The 16,156-nt window shown below is 42.5% G+C and overlaps 1 protein-coding gene across 1 annotated transcript in view; it reads right to left on the bottom strand.

Moving 5' to 3' along the window:
• pak1 (p21 protein (Cdc42/Rac)-activated kinase 1) overlaps window positions 1-12,776 on the bottom strand; it is a 110,411-nt gene extending 97,635 nt beyond the window's left edge. Inside the window, exon 1 of the mRNA XM_034097314.2 lies at window positions 12,604-12,776. The gene's annotated coding sequence lies outside the window, so the exon portion shown is untranslated. The remainder of the gene's footprint in view (window positions 1-12,603) is intronic.
• Window positions 12,777-16,156: the final 3,380 nt, after the last annotated feature.

Here is a 16,156-nt window from a genome sequence, read left to right as displayed (position 1 = left end):
GTGAAGAGGAGGATGGCTGTAAGGAAAGATAGGGAGAAGAAGGAGGAAAGGGAGCAAGAGGAGGAAGGCAAAATAACAGAAAGAAGAGGACATACAAGAGAGACAGAGTAGAGTTCCCGCTTTGCTATCTTCAAATATATATGAAGTGTTGCCTTCACTGTCGGCTGTGTTATCTGTACAGATGATATCATGATGTTGGCATGTGACAACGTCATGATAGGTCAGTCCACTGTTGGAAACCGCCTTCTTCCAAATCATAACATGTAACATTAAAGTGTGTGTGTGTGTGTGTGTGTGTGTGTGTGTGTGGAGACCATTATCTAACGCTGCAGCTACCATCATTTATATTACCGATTGAGCTGCAGGTGACCTGGGCCATAAACTTCACAACATACTGCGAGTCCCTGTGTTGTCTTCAAGTTTCCAGTTTTCAAAAGAAGATCATTTTCCATTTAAAATCAGATGTAAAAGACAACACACACCCACTTTATGAACCATTCACCCTGCCTGCGTGTGTGCGCGCGCGTGCGTGTGTGTGTAATCACTCATGTGTTCATCTCCCTGCAGACACACACTCTCCAACTAAAACAATATGTGATCATGTAATGATGTAATAACACAGTTTCTCTCTATGGGAGCAAGGCTGCAGGGTGTGAACACAATACACACGCGCACACACACACACACACACTTCCTCCATGTTAGACTTATCTCTTAATCTATGTCTCTCCCCTGTACACACCGAGTTGTGTGTTTGAAGGTGTGCGGTGTGGTGCCCCCACAAATACAATCAAATTCTGTGGGAAACACTGAAGTTAGCAATAGTGTTATTGCGTTCAACGTAGCAGTACAGTGTGTGTACGGCTTATTTCTCATTAAACACATTCTACAACTCCACAAGAACCAGGCCAAGTTACTGTGTGTTGTGACCACCAGCTGGTTAAGCTGTCACAAAGCTAGAGAAAACTTAAGCCCAGGTTAACTGCAGGTGGACTGCACGATATGCAAAGTCCAAAACACATACAAAAAAAAAAAAACATTCCGGAAGTGCTCCAGGCCTCTAGGGGGCGCGCTACGTGGAACAGATTGATGTCTGACCAGACAGAGAGAACGAACTAGAGTGCTGCAAATTGAAGCCGGAGGAAACAAAGTTGATCGAAGTGGAAAAGTCGATATATAAGAAGGCAAAAGAAGAGCTTGCAAGTCACGAGACGGCACTGCACCTAAATGTAACTCTTGACATCATATAGCTATATTATAGGTGCAGAGAGGAGTTGGTTGCCCCAATGTCAATCCTAATGTGAGAGTTAAAGGACGCTCAACAATATACTGTACCTTGGTCAGTTTGGATTTATCGTGGCATTTATTCTTAATTAAAGTGAATTTATTCCAGTCAGTCATTTGTGTGTATGCCGGTGTGGGACATTCCAAATGTTCCAAAAGTGAGCACTCCACGAATGGACAACAGTTTGCAGGGTAAAATAAAACATTGTCAACATATTACTGTGTGCCACAAGAAGCAGAATGTTTTAACAGTACAGTAGTTTGAATATATTTGTTGTTTACCTTTATCAGACCTCTCAGGCCCCACAGCCAGCGTCTGATCGGGTAAGACGGGTAAAAATGTAATTATACCATGTAGGTTTGAGTTTGTGAACATGAAATCATAAATACCTTTGTGTGCTAATGACACTGTCATGAGATCAACTGCACTTATTTCCTGGGTAAAAATAGGATGGAGCACCAACCCCATTCCAGGAAGAGGTCCAGTCTGCCCCGGGTCAGAACCACTTCAGGTAAACGATGTTGACAGTTGCATCGTGACACAGTTGTTTGGTGTGTATCTTTATTTTACATTTGTTTGTTTGTATAGCCTCCAATCACAGTGGGTAACAGTGCCAGGAAGCAGAACAATTATATTTTTCAAAGATCAGATATTGTTTCTTCCATCCATTTCAAATCAAATGTTTACAAGGATCGTGCAGGAGTATACGGTGGCCCTGAAGTGCAAAACACCACAGCATCTCAGAAAACACCACAGCATTTCAGAAACCACAGCATTTCACATTGGACGGAGAGGGTATTCCTTAGGGAGAACACTTCTTGTTTGTGATTGGACAGAGCCAGCCAGAGAAGCACTGCTGTGATTGGTTGTTTTTGCTGCCAGTCAAGAAATGACGCTTCGTGATTGGCCCAACACATCAGCCGTTAGCTGTTAGCACACACTCAGAGCTCACAGCTCCTCATATCTGTTCAGAAACTGGACACAAGTTAAACATGTACAAACCACAGACTGTCTGTGTCATGGTGAATACAGTCGCTGCTTTATTTATGTCTGTATGATGTTGTTGTGAGTGTGGACGGAGCAGCTACAGGTTAGTTTAGCCTGATCGATCCGATTCCGATAGGATTTACATGGAGATATGCCCCGCCCCCTCTCCAGCGTCTCGTTTGAATGACAGGAGTAAACACAGAATTAATGCTTTATTAACTCATGGTTTTTAAGGGTCTTATCTCCATGTAAATACTATGGTAGACCACCCAATATTCGCATCGCTTGAATGCTCGAGTTTCACCGCGGCTGTCAGCTGCGTTTGCTCCCGTCATTCAAACAAGACGCGCTGGAGAGGGGGCGGGGCGTATCTCCATGTAAATCCTATGGAAGATACCAACTACAACAAAATGAACATGTTTGATCGTGATTTAATTGTAATACACGTTTCAAAATGATGCCGAAGTAACTACATACTGATACCGGTTAGTAGGGGTGTAACGGTTCACAAACATTTCGGTTCGGTATGTACCTCGGTCTTTTGGTCACGGTTCGGTTCGGTACAGCAGAATTTTTTTTCACAAAACAAAACATATATATATTTTTTTTTTTATTATTATTATTAAACTGTGAATAATGTATTCACTCAAATAAATAAAAAATATAATAAAATAAAAATTAAGGTGCAGCATTTCGATGAACTGAAATAATCTGTATTTGAACTTTACTGTACAAGTACTCACAAAACAAACTATTAGTTTAGGGTTTTTAATTATTATTAAACTATGAATATTCACTCAAATAAATACAAAATATAATCAAATGAACATTAAGGTGCAGCATTTCGATGAACTGAAATAATCTGTATCTGAACTGTACTGTACTCGTACCTAAGCAGCCAGCTTGACATTAGGACTTGCTTGTCATTGTATGTTCATGTTGTTTAAAGAAAGATGAACTTGTCCACATGGCTGCTGAAAGGGCAGATCTGCTGGCACTAGCAATGTCTCCTGCTGTGGAGAACACCCTCTCGCTAGGGACAGAGGTAGCAGATACAGCCAGGTAGCGCTTTGCTAACATGGCAACATAAGGATACTTGGCGTTTGTAATAGCTTTGGCTCGGTCTGAACTTGTTCGAGTGGTGGAGGCTCAAATGCTAGTGAGAGTTGGGTTTGCACTTCAGTCTTTTGGTACCGGTTATATTCACGTTCGGGTGATGCCTTTTCAAGAGTGTGCAAGTTTGATGTATTGCCAGCCGCGTAACCAATGTTAGTTGAACAATGCCGACAAACAGCTTTGGTTCGGTCCACCAGTCTTTGTCCGTCATCCTTGTTCGTAACTGCGAAACCAACATGTTCCCAAACCGGAGACTTCAATGATGCTGGAGGATTTTCGAGCTCAACTTTATCTGCGTTCGCCAGTTCCTCAAATTACTGACTAAATTTGAACGCATCCCTCTGACCAGCTCTCATAGCATGCCCTCTCATCCAATGAAATGACTTGCTCGCTCTATGACGCGATGAGCCCAATGTGAGGAAATTACTCTGAATGCTGCGACGCAGCACCTGAGATTACTTCCAAGAAGTTGTTCACGTTCTCAATTTTTTACGTTTAACGTTATATTCGTTCGGTACACACGTGTACCGAACCGAAGGGCCTGTACCGAATAATTTCGGTACGGGTACCGTTACACCCCTACCGGTTAGTAAAAACCATGAATTAACGCTGTGACAAGTCTGCAGACAGACGGCAGGCGAAAAGCTTTTAAAATGCGTGTTTTCTGAATGGAATCGGACCCATCAGGCTAAACTAACCTGTCCACACTCACAACAACGTCATACAGACATAAATAAAGCAGCGACTGTATTCTCCATGACATAGACAGTCTGTGGTTTGTACATGTTTAACTTGTGTCTAGTTTCTGAACAGATATGAGGAGCTGTGAGCTCTGAGTGCTAACTGCTAACGGCTGATGGGTTGGGACATATTGCGCTGTTGGGTGTTGACCAATCACGAAGCGTCATTTCTTGACTGGCAGCAAAAACAACCAATCACAGCAGTGCTTCTCTGGCTGGCTCTGTCCAATCACAAACAAGAAGTGTTCTCCCTAAAGGAATACCCTTTCCGTCCAATGTGAAATGCTGTGGTGTCTTGCACTTCAGGGCCACCGTAGGAGTATGACAAAAGTGCTGTTGTCAGTTTAGAACCCAATGTATTGAAAAAAAACAGGAAGAGGATCGACATCCTTTTGTAAATATGACATATTGCATATATTATGCATTTGAAATAGGGCTGTCAGTCGATTAAAATAGTTAATCGCGATTAATCACACATTTTTTATCTGTTCTAAATGTACCGTAGAGGAATATGTTTCAAGTTTTTAATACTCTTATCAACATATGAGTGGACATATGCTTTATGCTAATGTTTATTATCATTTGAACAATGACAAATATTCTCATGAATATTAAACACAACAACCTGGAACCTCTCTCATACAATAGTATGTGTGTGTGTGCGTGCGTGCGTGCGTGCGCTATGTGCAACTCAAGGCATATGCTCGAACCGGAGCTGCCTGGACGCTGCAATCATGTTGCGCACTATCCGTGCTGAGTGTGCTGACTTCTCGTACAATGTCCCGCTGTCTGCTTCCTGCATCAAGTCAAGTGCTCGGCGCAGTTGTGTGGATAGAGCGCTCCTCTGTTTTCATTTAAACAGCTCCTTATATCCGTTAGCGCAGCTAGCTAGCACCAGATGCTAACAACAACAATACACGTAAGGTCTCGCTCGGGCCACACATACACACACCCTCCCGGTCCTCCCGATGGCCAGTCGGTGCCTGCCGGTGAGCGTGGAAGTGTGGTCTGCCACAAGCAGGCGGCAGGAGCGGGGCTGTCAGCGTCAGCTTGTTGATGGTATTTTAAACTCGATGCACTCTGAAACTACGGGGCGGCCGAGGACAAAAAATACACATGCGTTAATCGTGTTAAAATAATTAGTGGCGTTAAAAAAAAATTGCGTTATTAACTTGACAGCCCTAGTTTGAAAGTCATTATTAACCGTCTTCTCACTGCAGCAACTACACACATGTGTATGCACTTCTCATTATTGATAGCCAGTCTGAGCCAGAAGACAACATGGAGCAAAGTATTAATTGTTACGATTACCAATTAATTGTTCTATTCTATACTGTAAATCTTATTATAGCTTCATCCTTTAATATCACAACACATCACTGTGTCTTCCCCAGCACAGAACAGACTGCGGAGGACTTTGTTGCAGAACTCTCTACAAAAAGAACAAATACATCTTGCAGCAGGTTCAATATGAATAGAGCCGGTGTGTGGGATGGAGCAATCCGCGGCTTCAAAGGTGCCTCATTCGACCCCTCTCATGTGTTTTGGGATTTGTACGTGCTTTGGACTTTGCATATCGTGCAGCGTTTTTTTGTTGCGTTTGTGTGTTGTTTTTAGTTTGCATCATTTCTGTAAATGCAGCGTTTTTCTGTTGTATTTGTTTTCAGGGTTTGTTTGTTTTTCATTTCATTATTTGCAGGTGTTTCCTGCTAATGTATGTGTTTTGGGCCGTTGTTCCGCGTTTGCACCTGCCGGCCACCGTAACCACGGCTGAATTTTTTGTATGTATTTATTGTCAAAGCATTTAATATATTCATTGCCATCAGGATGTTTAGAGCATTCCATGGAATATAACAAAAGTGTTTCTGAAGTGAATGACCGACCCTACCTTTAAGTGAACACAGAAAGAAAAACACAATTGAATAATCCGTATTTTGGACTTGTCCGTGTCACGGAGGCCTAAGGCTCACGTTACAGTACGTCACTATAACAAAGAGTCCTACACAAGCAAACATGGCGAAGAGCGGAGTCATGTGTGGAACCAAGGTTTTCAACCAGCTTGGTGAGAGCGGTGTAGAGTGCAAACTATGCAAAGATGAACTTGTGTATCATAAGTCAACTAGCTCAATGCATAACCACATTCAATTAAAACAAGCCGAGTGTGGAGCATGAGAGTGACCAGCCACGCTTCACCTCCTCTACCAGCACTGTGACCCCGCAAGGAGGAGGAAAGCACAGCCCTCATTACCCCAAAGATAACCAGGGACATGCTGCCACTGAGCTCCGTCGAGGGAGAGGGGGTCCGAGAACTCATGGGGATGACTATTTCACCGCAGACGCAGAATACAATGAGGAACTCTTTCAGTGAGCCGTGCATCCCACCACAGTGGTGGAGGAAAAACTAAGAACGAAAAACTCAGTCTCCTGGTGAAGGAATACCCGCAACCTCCGTTCCAGCTGAGGGTCTTCTCTACCGCTGGCCTGATGTAAATCGTCTCAGCACCGCCTCTCCCCCGAGCAGGTAGACATGATTATTTTTGTAACAACAATGAGTCTGAAAATAGCTGCTTAGGCCCCGTTATATATTTTGTTGATCTCTGTTCTGTTTTAATAATCTAGCCTTTGCAAGCCATTCATATCATTTGCCATTGTGCCCAATTTGATATGTACGCAAGAATGAGCAATAGCACGTCAGCGTCTACGTAGCATGATGACATGAGGGCGGGAATTATTGTATTATTATTTTGTAGGCTACGTCAATTCCGTTAACCGTTTTATGAAGTCATATATTTCAATATAAAATTTGCCTTCAAATTCCCACCCCTAACAATTAGTAAAGCAAGTTTTGATCACTTGCATCGTAAACACTGTTTATTGTTCCAGACCAGGTAAACAAGTGGTGAGAACAGTCAACAACATTGATGTGCATTTGTGAAGAGAAGGTGTATTTCAGGGAACTGAGACATCTTTAAAGTCAGTTCCTGTATTGTTTACCTCCCTGTAGTTTGTTTATTATTATAATAATAATATTCTCTCCTGACTCCTGAATGAAACGCAGCTGAAATCAGAACTAGTCAAGGGGAATATTTCAATCCTCTCTCCAGGACCGATCATCATATTAACCAGGACACTATGGGCTCTATTTTTGTGATCTGATCCCTACTGTTCGCAGCTTGGAGACGTACCATCACCCCCCCTTCCACCTGCCTCCAATGGGGGGATAAACTACAAGTTTTCAGCCTGTTTGCTGGAGGCAGAAGGTGTTTCTCAATCTCGAGGATGCTGGCTTGGTAGTCGTGTACTTCCAAGTCACTTCCTTCAGAAACGAAGCAAGTGTGCTTCCAAGGCTTTGGAAAACGAAGAAGAATGGAACAGGCTAACAAGTGTGCCACTCTAATGGTTTCAACAAACTGTACTGAAAATAAATATCTCACGATGTCTATCTAATTATGAACTTGCTTTATATTCACTGAACACATTTTTGGTGATAACAAATGTAACAAAGTAACATATTTACCAACACATGTTTTTGAAATTGGTCCGTGCGCAAAGCATTGTGGGGATTTTAAGGACGCAAAGTCTACCCATGTGCAGAATCGAAATTTCCCCCAAACCAAGGACGCGACCTCGGTGGAATTCCACGTATGCTGGACATTGGAACAGTACTTCGGCGGCACTCGATGACGTAGCATCCTTGAAATATTGGCTTGGAAGCCAGTATCCTCGAGATTGAGAAACGGTGTGGAGTGTGTGTGGGTCTAGACACAGGATTCATTATTCAGCTGCTGGTAGGCTGCTGCTGCTCCACAGCCAATATCAATATTTCTGTTGATACCGAGTGTGAGGGTCTCCACTGCTCAGAGAAATATTCCTCTGAACGAGTAATTCATTAAAGAATTCTGATATCTGTAGTCAATTGTATTTCATACATTCTTTAATAATTCCATCCTTGAGGCACTGCCCGCCTCTGCCCCCACCACAACACTGCTGACCCTGCACCAACTTAAAGAAATAGTTTGACATTTCGGATACAATTATCCACTCTTGCCTAGAGTTAAATCAAAAATATGAGTACCACTCTTAGGTCTGCAGCGTATGGATATGAAGCCACTGTCAGCAGCAGCAAGATGCCAGCTGGATACAATTATATAACAGAATAATATTACTTTATTTTCCCCCAAATGGAATTTGTTGAGCTGATTTGCAGTTCAAAGTGTGATTGCAACGACAACTAAATGTAACAAAGATTAGCAGTAGTGCTGTAGCGACGCGTCGACAACTTCAAAATATTGTCGACGACATATTTCCGCGTCGACGCGTCGCTACACACGTGGGTCACCCACAGCAACAAGCAGTTCTAGCTGTGGTGGCTACCATTAGCAGCTAGCATTTGCTCTCCGATTTTTACATTAAAATGGAATTATGGATTATAAATTCAATCGTTTTTTTATACATAGACGTTAACCTATGGATTAACCGATTCAGCCGCGTTTTTCTAATTGTAATGCCATTGAACACGTCTTTTGATCAGATTGACAGCTACGGTGGTGAGACGATCTCCCTAGAAGCTCTGTAAAGGTACGTGTTGTGATGACTGTATTTGCTTCCTCTGTCGCGAGTCCGGATCACTCAGTGATGATACTATATACCTACATAATCTGTGGAGTCTCATCTTTAATCAGATATCTTGTATGTGCAGCTACGATAAGTAATAAGGGTACTTTTATCTTGAGTTCTGTGCCAATGTCCGTTAGCATTTTTCGCTCATGGGTCATTTAGATGCTTCTTATGAGACTTGTGTTTTGTTTTGGTAAACATGGTTTGTATCGTCAGTTAGCTGAGATTATTTCCGTTAATCTGGTTAAACACATTAATAGGTTCTTAAATATTAAGATCCCCTGAGACACAGTATCGTGAATTTTTTTTTACATTCCGTTTTTTATTAATTGAACAACAGAAAAATAATCGTTAGATTAGTCGACTAATTGATCAAATAATCGCCCGATTAATCGTTTTCAAAATAATCGTTTCCCCCCAGCACTAATTAGCAGTAAGACAAACGGCAAATGTATACGCTGCCAGTATTATACACACCGTAATGGTAAAGTGATATTCCAAAATACACACTGTGCCAAATTAGCTCTGCTTGATAATACCAGGCAAACGTGGGCTGAGTACTGTATGTAAATGTGAGTGTGTGTTTGTGTGCGTGTTATCTTTGGAATGTGTTTTCTTTTTATGACAATCTCTTTGGGCTCTGTCTCACCTGTCATTGAAGTTATATTTAACCCCCCACCCAAACACACACACTTTTTTCCTCCTGAAGTAGCCAAGCCCAAAGCCACAGGAGCCAAGTGGGTCATTAACCCTTCACGCCCCCCCTCCCCCACTCCTCATGCTGTCGAGGTGTCAAAGCGACAACTGGGTGAACTCATGCCTCACGTGGGGTCATCAAACACTCTGGTAGCCACACCCAGGTCTCCATGGCAACAGCTGTGCCGCCACTGCACTTAAACCATAACCCAATCTGAGGACTGTGACTGCTGTGAAACCAGGAAGTGAGAGAGCAGGAGGACAGGTTCAGATAGGACCGGGTCCCATTATTCTGCAGTCATAACACTTTCTTTTTTTAATACATTTCATTTATTAATCTCAATCTTTATATAGCACATTTAAAACAACCTTCAGTTGACCAAAGTGCTTTACAAGCAATAACTATATTAAGTAACACAATGGGAGTACAATAATAAAACACATGATAAAAAGCACAATAACTAGAAACATATATAAAATAAATAATAAAAAACACATAAATGTAAAAATGTAATGTTCAACTAGTATTAAAAGCCAGTGCAAAGAGGTGAGTTTTTATCTGAGATTTAAAAAGTTCAATAGACGAAGCGCTTTAGCAAGGTCTCCAAGACATTTAACAGAGGTAAGAACAAATTGTGTCATGGGTTTGATTAATTTTGATAGGTTTAACGATCATAAAGGCTAGCTTCATAGTTAAGTTTAGGAAGATAAAGACAAAATATTACCTTTAAAATCCAAAGAAATTCAGTTAATTAAACTATAAAACAAAAGATTCCAAAATTTGAGAAAATGTTTGTCAACATTTTTGCTTGAAAAGCAACACAGGATTAATCTACCCCATCAGTTAAAGTATTCATCATTCAGATTCACCCGTGAGCTCACAGAGGTTTTCAGCTGTGGGACCTCTCAAGGTCCACGGTGGGAGTTAACAACAAGCCCCTAAATATCACAGAGCTCTAACAGAGAGGAAGTAACCCAGGTTTAAGTGAGTGCTCTGCTGACTCCACTCACACAGGTGTGATACTAGAAAGAGCAACGAGTCCGGGTTCTGAGATCCGTCTGTTTCTAGGAGGAATCACCAGCCTCTTAACCTGCTTTCTACTGTCCAGGAAACTGGTCTCTCAGATGAAGGGAACACTTTAAAGCAAGGACCAACGTGCATCATCAATCCAACTCAGCGTGACGGAAAGAATGAGAGGCAAAGACGTTTTCATATCCATGTTTAAATGAGGCTGAGTTTGAAGGGCCGAAATGAGGAGGGAACCAACTCCTCATACTGATAAAACAGGTACATGAGAGTTAGAGTAACCTTGTTATTCTGTCCAAAACCAATAGCCTCGTTCACACCAAGTACTTTGCCATACTTAGTTCCCAGCACTAAGTTCCCCCATGGAACTAAGTACAGATCTCGTTCACACCGGAATAAGTTCCCTGAGGGAGGATTAGGCAAATGAAGCCGCTGACGTCACTTCTTCTTCTTCTGTTTTGGGTTTACTGGCAGGCCGCAAACAACTTCACGGCGTACACTGCCACCCGAAGTCCCCGGCCGGAAGTCCCCGGAGTTAGGGACTGGGTTCAGGAGAAGCTGCTGGGACTCCCAGCAGCTTCTACTGAAGCCTTCCGAGTAAATCGCCAGAACGCCGACACCTCCACATCTCCACCACTCCCATGTTTTCTTTTGTGTTGCCATAAATTAATCTCTCTCCATTGGTGCACTGGGCTAATGCTAATAATGCTAATGCCAGCAAATACAATGGCGGCTTAACAAGAGTTTTACGGGGTGTGGTTTGCAATTCGCCCAGGGACTGAAAAGGGGGGAAAAGTTCTCATGAACTAAGTTCTCTTTTTGGTGCGAACACAAAATCCCAGGAACTATCGGAACTGAAAAGGAACTACTTTTCCCAGGAATAGTTCCGATAGTTCCTGGGAAAAGTAGTTCCTTTTTAGTTCCGATAGTTCCTGGGATTTTGTGTTCGCACCAAAAAGATCTGGAACTAGAACTTTTTTCTGCGAACCTTTTCACCCCTTTTTAGGGTGAGAAAAAGGTTAACATTTCTGATTGGCTGGGCGAAATGCAAACCACACCCCGTAAAACTCTGAAAAGTTTTTGTGAAGCTGCCATTTTATTTGCTCGCATTACCGTTATTAGCATTAGCCCAGCGCACCAACGGAGAGAGACTAACTTATGGCAACATAAAAGAAAACATGGGAGCGGTGGAGATGAGGAGGTGTACTTTAATGTTGCACCTATGGAACAAATTGTAATAACTGTAAGCTGGGCAGTGTCAGTTTTCAATAATTATGCCAAATTATGGAACAGTTATTTTATGTTTCCACTATGTGAGAGGTGGGGGCTGGATTTATGAGAGCATAATTAAATAAATGAAATGAAGAATCCCACAATATCTGCCTCTTAGATTTGGGCTGCTTGAGTGGGATTTTGGAGTAGCGGAACATTTAAATGATCAAGTACCTGCACATTGTATCCGAGCACAACACTAAATGTGCCGATTCCATTCTACCACTGAATATTAAAATAATATAACATTTACAATGAGTGGATTACTAGTGCCCATAACTTGATAACTGGTCTACTCAAAACAGCAGAAAAGAGTTCCAGAATAAACTTCCAATCCGACTGTTCGGGTCTGCAGGGAGAGGAGGGCAGGCTATTCCTGGAGAGGCTTCAGGCACGGCATGGACTTTCTGATGAATCATGTCAGAGCTATCCTTTGAGGTGGGCTACATTTAAAAATAAAAAAGTGGTTTTCTTTCATTCATTTAGCTATGTCATATTTGCCCTGCGCTGTTATCAGTTGGCCATCAGAACGTCTCATGTGATCACAGCCAGTCTGTAAACTGGGAGGGAACCTGCGTGATAAAACAATCACACATCTCCCCGGCTGTGAACACCTCATCGTGCCGGACTTCAGGTCCCTCTATGCGGGCTGACGGGCCTCAAGGTACGGTAATACATGGATGTAGATGAAGAGTAAGAGGATAGCGGTGTGGTCCCAGCCTAACGTTACAGTAACCGTTAACCCCTTCCTATTCACAGGCAAATTAGCCTCTCATTCACAGCCGCACCATGCACGCGCGGCTGAGCATGGAGATGAACGGCCACATTAGACGTTTGGAAATAAAGTCGAAAGGCTCACTCACCACTTGTCTGGTTGCAAATGTAAATCCCAGAATGAGGTGTGATAATTTCCGACACCGGGACACACCGTCTCATGTACTCGGCAAACTGTGCTCTCCTCTCGGCTGCGCTCCGCTCAGTCGCCCTGCTGGCTGCTCTTCTTCCACAGTAAACTTGCAGAGCTATTGTTAGCTACCGAGAAGCCTACTGCACAGAAACACCCGCCCCTTACAAGCCACTCCGGACACGCTATTGGTTAATATTAGGCTCACCTGTCGCCAATTGGCTGATGCTTTCTGAGTTTGGGGCGGGTCGCACCTCGTAGAAAGAAAGCGAGCAGTGGTGTGTTCACGCCCCTATAGAAAAGTCCTACATTTCACACAACTCCAAACTACGGTTAAGGAAGGATGTTGCATTCAGGTGTAATTTCTAACAGTATAAAGCCGACAATCTAACAGCATAGAAATAGGAAAATGTACCTAAGTGAAAGGAGCATTAGCATTTAAAAATATTCAAATTACCATAATTAAGGCGTTATGCAGAATATCTGATGTCAGCATAATGTGTATTTTATTATTGGAATTGTAATAATTGAGAAATTAATGTAGCCTATGCTATGTATCACTTTCATTTATAAAACTGTGGAGCATTGCTATTGTACTTTATACTGCCAAGCAGCTCAATCTGTAATCTTTTTTAGCACTAAAATTAACAATATTTATTTCAGAAATGTAGTGAGTGAGTCGAGGTTACTATGAATAACGGAAACACTCAAGATAGGCAAAAGTGAAAACTCACCTACAAATGTGTAACAAGGTTCAGTACTTGATCCTATTTAGTTTGTTAGCAGCTTTCCAATACTGGTCAAAAACTAGAAATAATTTGGAATTTATATCTAATCAAATCAGTAATTGCAGATTTTCCTACTGAGGTAGAAAAACTGACTGGCAATCATTCAAAATGTGTAAAAAGTTATTTAACTTCTCTCCATATGATATTTATACTTATGTCAATATAAAAGTAAATCTAGTTGTAAGTAAACCAAACGTTACCTGGACATAGTTGAAACCTTGAAGGCACCGACCATACACTGTTTCCTCAAAGCACACTACTGTATTACTGTTCATGTTCATTATGAGGGTACAGTGCCTAATGGCGTGAGACATAAGGAGACAGCGACCTCTAGCGGTACAAGTGAATAACTGCATGACTTATTCAGGATAAGAAAATATGCTCACTGTAAAACAAAGCCAAAAAAACAAAACATAAATCCCAGGTGATGTATTATTGGCAAAGAAATGCAAGTCCACCTATTTTCTTAATTGTGTAACTGACATTTCTCCCCTTTCTAAAGAGCTGCAGGAAGGTTCTTGTCACACCTAAACCCATAAGACTACTCTTTACAGTTAGAAAACACAACCCTCTCTCTTTTCCTCCATACCCAAATCTCTAAAAACGGGGCTGCAACGGAACTGATCCATCCATCCATCTTCTGCCGCTTATCCGTGGTCGGGTCGCGGGGGTAGCAGTTCCAGCAGAGAGCCCCAAACTTTCTTTTCCCTGGCGACATCAACCAGCTCTGACTGGGGGATCCCAAGGCGCTCCCAGGCCAGCGAAGAGATATAATCCCTCCACCTGGTCCTAGGTCTACCCCTTGGTCTCTTCCCAGCTGGACGTGCCTGGAACACCTCCCTAGGGAGGCGCCCAGGTGGCATCCTAACTAGGTGCCCGAACCACCTCAACTGGCTTCTTTCGACGGAGCTGATACAGATTTTAATTTGTTGACGTCAGAAAAGGGGTGCTCCGCCTATATGGGCAACTCTCCACCTATCAGGGGAATGAGAGACCGCTCGAAAGCGCTGGAGATGCTGTAGTACATATGCCAGGCCTGTAAGTGGCGCTGTAGTCTACCACAAAAGCAGCGAAGAAGACTTCCTGCGCATGGTTGCCATGGTTGCCCTTCTTTTTATTCTCCGCTGTGGACGCTCTGGCTCTTTTTCTCCCTCCCCGAGGCAAGCGTTTGCTCCTGCGGCTGTAATTCTCTCCGGTTTGCCACCAGCAGATGACAAACACCCACCTCTCCGCCTCTTCCAAGGCACGAGGGGACCGTGCGGCAGAGTTTCAGTTAGATTTGTTTTCGCCGGTCATTTTGTTTTGTTATTTATTGAGCTTTAAAACAAATGAATAACGACTCTATAATCATATAAGAATAATACACGGACGACGGAGCCTCTCTTTTTCTCCCCCTCTTCTGACAGCCCAGCAGCTGATCTAGAGCACGCTCCCCTCTCCTGCAGGGGGGCGTGCTCTGATCAGCTGCAGCTCATTTGCCACAGAATCAGCCCTTGCAAAAACAGGGCTGGAAAAGAGCAAATAGAGCAAAATGATCTGTTTGGTATTTTGAAAACAAAACTTGACAGACATGTTTTATATAGGTATGGCCCTACAATATATTGTTCACATATAGCATGAATATAACTATATAGCATATAGCTAAAGGCACAGGGGAATAACATGCACAGAAATGTGAGCTCTGCCCTGATGTTGTGTTTAACTTGTCACCGACAGCTGCCCAAAGGGCCACACCTGGTGAGAGTTGTCTTTTGAAAAGTGGACAGGCCACTCCTTTAAATACAGATCCCTAGATAATGGACTAATGGGCGTTAGAACTTAAACCGTGATTGGAAACAGGAAATATGATAAACAGTATGAATGCGTGACTATAAAATATATATTGATACAAACGTTTTTGAAAAACTTATAAGGTTGGAAGTAATGTTTTGATCATGGCAAGATGCAGAATGGAAGCAAATGATAAAAAGTCACAACTCACAATCACAAGTGTTCAACACATCAGAGGAAAAAGTTACACATGAACTGTGTTGCCCTTTGTTGTAAGATAAATCATGTACATATGATGGACAGTATATGGAGAATGGAATATTCCATGCAAAAAATGTCAGACTGGAAATCTCCATCAGGAATCCCACCTGCCCTCTGGTGCTGAGGCAGGCTCGGCTCCAGGATGAAATGACTGTTAAAAAAATCCGAGGGGGCGATTTTTTTTTCAGAACAACGGAAAATACTGGCATTGTAATTAATTGACACACCAAGTTTTTTTCATTCTCACTGCTCTACAATCTCTTTGCTTCTTTATTTTTATTCCGGATTGATCCTTCTCATTCTGTTCTTTTCCTCTGATCTTTAACAATAGATAGTACATTATTACATGGCTGCATTTTGGTTAACAGTAGGGGTGTAACGGTATCCGTATTCGTCCCGTACCGTCACGGTTCGGACGTCACGGCACATGCAGTCACACGGTGAATACGCCTTTTTTTACGAGTGGGAAAAAAGTCTGTCACTCAGGGCAGTATTACACTATATATAATCCAGGGAGCGGTATTGCGCCTAAAAGCCAGCCGCCCGTAAATGACAAATGAAGAACAAGAACAAAACGAACACAATACATGAAGAAGAAAAGTTAGTAACTATGGCGAGTTCACACAACACACAGGAGCTAGAAGACCCACCTGCTTCTTTTAAATCAGCTGTGTGGGAACATTTCGGGTTCCC

This window comes from Pseudochaenichthys georgianus, chromosome 13 (assembly GCF_902827115.2).
Source record: "Pseudochaenichthys georgianus chromosome 13, fPseGeo1.2, whole genome shotgun sequence".
In the NCBI taxonomy this organism is placed as follows: domain Eukaryota; kingdom Metazoa; phylum Chordata; class Actinopteri; order Perciformes; family Channichthyidae; genus Pseudochaenichthys; species Pseudochaenichthys georgianus.
Note: the sequence above shows the minus strand (reverse complement) of the source record. Positions and strands in the feature narration are given on the sequence as shown.